The 6000-nt window shown below is 44.7% G+C and overlaps 1 protein-coding gene across 2 annotated transcripts in view; it reads right to left on the bottom strand.

The window, feature by feature from the left end:
• Positions 1-6000, bottom strand: part of CNTN5 (contactin 5) — a 968120-nt gene that overhangs the window by 716436 nt on the left and 245684 nt on the right. The window contains exon 1 of one of the 2 annotated variants that reach the window (XM_026651598.1): positions 5399-5481. The exons of the other annotated variant lie outside the window; for it this stretch is intronic. The gene's annotated coding sequence lies outside the window, so the exon portion shown is untranslated. Of the gene's footprint in view, positions 1-5398; positions 5482-6000 lie in introns of those variants that run through there. 2 annotated transcript variants of the gene reach the window in all.

Here is a 6000-nt window from a genome sequence, read left to right as displayed (position 1 = left end):
CAACCACATTGGTCGTGTGCTTTATCCTCCCGACGTGATCCCCACAATATCTTTTGTTGGATCAAAGTCTGTTGGTGAGAGAGACAAGCTTTTGAGCCACACAGAGCTCTTCTTCAAATGTATGGCTCAAAAGCTTGTCTCTTTCACCAACAGAAGTTGGTCCATTAAAAGATATTACTTCACCCACCTTGTCTCTCTAATATCCTGGGACTGACATGGCTACAACTACACTCTCTTAGGCAGGGCCAATGCTTCCACTAGGTGACCCTAGGCGGTCGCCTAGGGCGGCAGGATTTGGGGGGCGGCATTTTGCCACCCTTGGCGGAAATTTGGCAGCGGGGGATCCTTCCGCTCCGGGTCTTCGGCGGAAATGCGGCGGTGGGTCCTTCACTCGCTCCGGGACCCGCCGCCGAAGTGCCCCGAAGACACGGAGCAGAAGGACCCCCGCCGCTGAAGACCGCAGACCCCCTGAATGCTCAGAGGAGGAGCGCTGCCACCTAGGGTGGCAAAAACCCTGGTGCTGCTCCTGCTCTTAGGGCATGTCTACTCTGCAATTAAAAACCCGCAGCTGGCCTGTACTAGCTGACTTGGGGTATGTCTACACCCAGCCGCTAGTTCGGCGGCTGGGAATTGAAGTTCTGGGTTCGACTTATCGCGTCTTGTCTGGACGCGATAAGTCGAACCAGGAAGTGATCGCCGTCGACTGCGGTACTCCAGCTATACGAGAGGAGTACCGCGGCGTCGACGGGGGAGCCTGCCTGCCGCGTGTGGACCGAGGTAAGTTCGAACTAAGGTACTTCAAACTTCAGCTACGTTATTCACGTAGCTGAAGTTGCGTACCTTAGTTCGAATTGGGGGGTAAGTGTAGACCAAGCCTTGGACTCAGGCTGCAGGGCTCAGGGATCAGTCTGGGGTCAGACTGTAGCCCGAGCTCTCGGACCCTCCCACCGTGCAGGGTGCTAAAGCCCAGGTTCCAGCCTGAGTCTGTAAGTCTACACTACACACAGCTCCACTGCCTGAGCTCCACAAGCCAGAGTAGCTGGCACAGGCCAGCCATGGGTGTCTAATTGCAGTGTAGACATACCCCTAGGGGCAACATACACTCTGCTTCTTCCATAAACCCCACTTTTGTAATTGAAACTCTCTCCATCCTGGCCCCTTCTGTGGGTTTTGTAGTGGGACAGCTATCTGGCCCTGAGCATTAGTTTTATGCAGAGATATATAACAGGTTTTGCAGTTCAAGACATTGTCCAAAATTTTTGAATAATCACAGAATTAGGGGATAAACCAACTGTACAGTAGGCATAAGCTATAAAATCAAATTAGCAAACTCTCCTACAAAGCCTCCTCATAGAACTGGAAATGTCAAGTACTGTCCAGACACTATAGGCTTAAGCAAATAAAGCCGTGTCATTTCAATCCATCCCTGGGAAATTTCAACTACAACCTTTAGCTATTTGTAAATAACTAAAGGGTTTATGGAACCTGGGAAAGTTTGAGTTTTTCAATACTTTTAGGACTTGAAAATAAAAGTTTTCCCTTAGGAGAGATTATTGTACTTTAAACAGATCATATGCCCATTATACAAATTAAAAAGGAATTGGCTAATGCCAGGTAACGGTGGCTCATTTAAAAAAATATTAACTTTGTTCCCTGCGGAAAAATATATATACTCAAGCATCACTCCTTTTCCCTGGTCTTGTTGCCCTAAATCTTTTCCTTCTTCCTTTGGTACTAAGATGACTGGCACTTTAAGAGACTGGATGTCACAGTTCTGGGCAACTGCACCCCTATTCCTCTTCTGTGGTCCACCAAGGGCACCCATTTTAGGCTTCTGGCTCCCAGCCATCACCTCTCTTGGGTGGAGATCCCTATCTTACTCCCTCCTGACTGGGGATTTTAAGGTTACACCATTCACCGCCTTCCACTGTGATAGCTCCAACAGGCCAGACTGTCTGAAAGGCCAGCACTTGTGCTGTGCTTTCTTTTTGAGGGCTCTGACCAGTGTATTGCCCACAGTTATAAGCTGCCACACAGCTCCGTCTAAGCAACCACTTTTATTCTCAAGGTAAAATCATTACACAGAAAACATTAAACAGTTAAAGAATCTAGCACGCTTACCAGAGGTCACAACCGACTCCAGCCTAGTGCTCTAGTAGGTTTTTCCCCTGCTTATAATTTCATCTCTTTTAGATCCAGAACCAGCACAGAGAGTGGGCAGATTAGCCATTTCTTTATATAACTCAGGCCTTTCATCTTGGCCTTCTGTAACAAATGATCAGCAGACAATGACCCTCTCTTCAGGGCATAGCTTCAAAAGACTGGGTTTTTCCAATACCAGAGTTTGGGAATTTGCATTAATCTCTCCCTAAGGATTCCCCAGGAAATCCACTTAACACTTATAATCTCAAAAGTCCATACTTGTCTGGCACATTTTCAGTACAGTCTTTTGAACTCCCAGGTTTTACATCCGTCACATCTGCCCTCTAGAGAGGTTACATACAATCCCAGCCCACAATAATACATAAACTGAATACCCTAAGGTCTTTCAAGGATGTTGCAGGAATTGCCATGTGTGTCACACTGGATGTATTTTGTTAATATTTTGAGTTGATGAGCATGTGCAATGCTGTAATTTAGCAGTTATCATTGAGACCAGAAATATAAATTTGACTATGAAATACTGGGAAATTGTTGTATTTAGTGAGGAGATGTTGCAACACAGGAAAAAATTCTGTGGCAACAGGGATATGGAAAGGAGAGGAGAACAAGGCCCAGAAATTTCCTTGTCTTTTCCAAGAGACAAAATCCTTCAGGTTCAGCAATTGATTCTATTCAGTAGAGCTTGCTTTTTTTAAATAAATTTCCACCGATTCCTCACCATTGACATTGAAGGATTAAGGGGTATAAATCCAACTAATTAAATCTCCTCCCCTCCATTATTTCTTTAAGCAAACAGAAAACCGTTATGGGAAATGGCTTTCTTTTCTCTCTTCTCTCCTAGTGGCCAGCAAAATAGAGAGAGCAGCACAGGGTGGGGTGAGAAGGAAAGGAGAGAGCCTGGTAGCATCCCGCTCCTTCACTGCAACATTGTCAATGGAAGTCAGTGGAGTGAGATGCTGGTGGGCCTCTCCAACCTCTAAGCAAGCTCCTCCCGCCACTGGAATTACAGAGCAGGACTGAGATTGGAAAATTCACACAGGCTGCCTTTACAGTCCTTTTAGGGGGAAGAATTAAGATAGCCCTAGAGCCTGAGTGCAGAAGTAGCCTCTGTGTGGAACTCGACCCTCTTCTCTAGAGTACCCTGTATTTAACGGCCCATGGAACTGCATGACTCCGATTATCCTGTGATGCCATTTTACTATGATGCTGATGAGATATGGTAATATGTACTTGAAGTACAGATACACATTATGTCATCTTTCCTGTACTCAGCTGTACTATTGGTGACTGTTTTGACACTTTACTGTTTTATTTGTTCAATAAAACCAACACATTTACTAGAACTCAGAGCTTCCAAGACTCACTCCTTCATGAAGAGCAATTTGTATTTCTATACTTAATAAGCCAACTTTATGATACAGTATCTGATTTAACATAGCTTGTGCTTATCTAATCAACTGCTTTGCTTAACGAAGTAGCAAATAACAATATGACTTTCCTTCTACTCTTTAAACGAACACAGGTTGTCATGCCCCCAGCTCCCAAATCTAGCAATTACAGTTCCTAGATGGACACAATAGTGTAGGATCAATTAGCACCTCTCTTGGTCCCTTCCCATCTCTTTGTCAGAGCTGACTGTACTCCTCAGGGCTTCATCTATCTCACTCTCCACTCTGTGGCCTCCATCACAATTTAAAAATGCATTATTTGTAGTGTGGAAGACTCCTAGAGGCCCCAGTCAGTTATCAAGAAATGCGAACACGTCATGAAAGGCTGCCAAGTCATATATTTTCCTTTATTCAAAATGGCCACCAATCTCCTATTACTGTCATTGAGGCAGAAGCCAGAAAGATGACTACCATTTCCTTACAGCTTGTCTATATGGAAGTGAGGTTGCCCTTCACAAAGTTGGCTACAATGGTTTTCAGTGAGATTGAAGCCAGGCCTATAGGCAAAATGGCTGCCACTCTATAGTTCAGGGGGGGCTGGACAGGACACAGGGACTGTGAGGAGTAGCAGAGACACTGTGAAAGGTGAATGGGGAGAAAGAATGGGAACCGGAGACAGATTTAGGTATTGCAGGGGAAAAGGGTGCAGGGTGATATGGGGGAGCAGGAGGGAGGCAACGGACAGTGATGGGAGTGGGAGCTAGAAAGGACAGAATGAGAGCTTCCCCAGCTGGGGGTGAGCAGTGGGTAAGGGAAGTCGTCTCTGAGCAACCAGTGTTGCCAACTCTCACATTTTACTTTTTACTTGATCAAAAGTCATGGGATTTTGGCATCAGCTGGAAGAGCTGTTGTGATGATGAGAGAAGCTCCTCCAATCCCATGATTTTCAGGGCTGGGCAGAGCTCTGTGTGAGAACCTGGGGGGCTAAGGACACAGACTTGCCCTGCCACTGAGTCGTGCCTGCAGGTATGTACCTTGACAGAGAGATGGCAGCGGGAGGCAGAGAAGTGTTGCTGCAGCATCAAGACAGTAGCAGAAAATGGATGGCAGTTCCCCTATGATAGGGGTGAGGAGAAGAAATGTGGAGTCTCTATCTGAACAGCCCGGGAGAGTTGTGCATGTCTGTGGACATTAAAGGTTGACTTTTCAATCTGAAATTTTCACACATATTGAAAGTGGAAAAGAGGGGAGTTTAAAAAGATTAAAAATCATGGTTTCTTGGGCGAATCTTTTGATTTTGAGGGGTTCTGAGTCATGATTTTTGATCACTTGAGGTTGGAAATATTATGCTAGGCACTGTACAGTCAAATACAATACAGACAGTCCCTGCGCCAGAAATCTTAGTCTGGGATTTTGACAAGACAATGGATAAAATGCTTCTAAGACCCAGTTCCCTCCTCCTCTCTGCTTTTAGACCCTATGGACAAGGCACTAGACACCCCCATTCTGCTCCTGGCTCAACAATGCTCCAAGATTCATCCCTCTCTTCTTAATTCTCACTGCCCCCCCACCCCACCCTGCATTTTTCTAAGAGGCTCTTGTGTGCATTTTGATCCATTTCTCAGATTTATCTCCCTTTCTCTGGTTCTTTCTTCTATGAGTTGTCTCTGTTCTTTGCTCCCAGCCAACTTGTCTGTTCCTCAGGACCAATTATTTCTTTTTTGACCCAGGTGTCTGCATCTAATTCCACTTTATGTTGCTTTCTTCTCCAGCGCTCTTCAATATAAATTTCCCTTAACCTCATCCTTAAAATGTTCCAGATTTCCTTTTCCTCTAGTGCTACTCACCTACGGGTGACAGAAGACAGCAAATTAGTCATGGATTTGCTATGAGATGTTTCAGAAATGAAGATTTCAACTCAGTATCAGAGAAATATAGACACGACGAAGGGAGTTCTGAAAAGAGCAACAAAAGCGATTAAGGATTGAAGGAACAGACTCGGGAAGAAAACTTTCTGAAAATGTTTTAAGTCTCATTCACTGGAGTAAGGCTGTTGACTTTATTACTCTGGACCTACACCAATGTAAATGAGCAGAGACTGAGGCCCGCTAAATGATAACTATGGGGTTAGGGTCGTGATAATCATCTAAAAATACTCAAAGGGCATAAACAACAAGGAGTCTGGTGGCACCTTAAAGACTAACAGATTTATTTGGGCATAAGCTTTCGTGGGTAAAAACCTCACTTCTTCGGATGCAAACATACTCAAGGGCATACATACTCAAGGGATAAGTACGGTAAGTTATTTAGTGTTATACAAGATAGTATAAAATGGGAGTAATAGGATGAAATTAAGAAAAGTAAAATGTAGGTTGAATATTATGGAACAAATCTTCCCAAGTATGAACTCTATTATGTTATGGAATAATCAGTCTTCCGTGGCAAGTGA

The sequence above is a fragment of the Terrapene carolina genome, unplaced genomic scaffold, assembly GCF_002925995.2.
Source record: "Terrapene carolina triunguis isolate 2854851 unplaced genomic scaffold, T_m_triunguis-2.0 Scaffold97, whole genome shotgun sequence".
Lineage (NCBI taxonomy): Eukaryota > Metazoa > Chordata > Testudines > Emydidae > Terrapene > Terrapene triunguis.
This window is presented reverse-complemented; position numbering and strand designations above follow the sequence as displayed.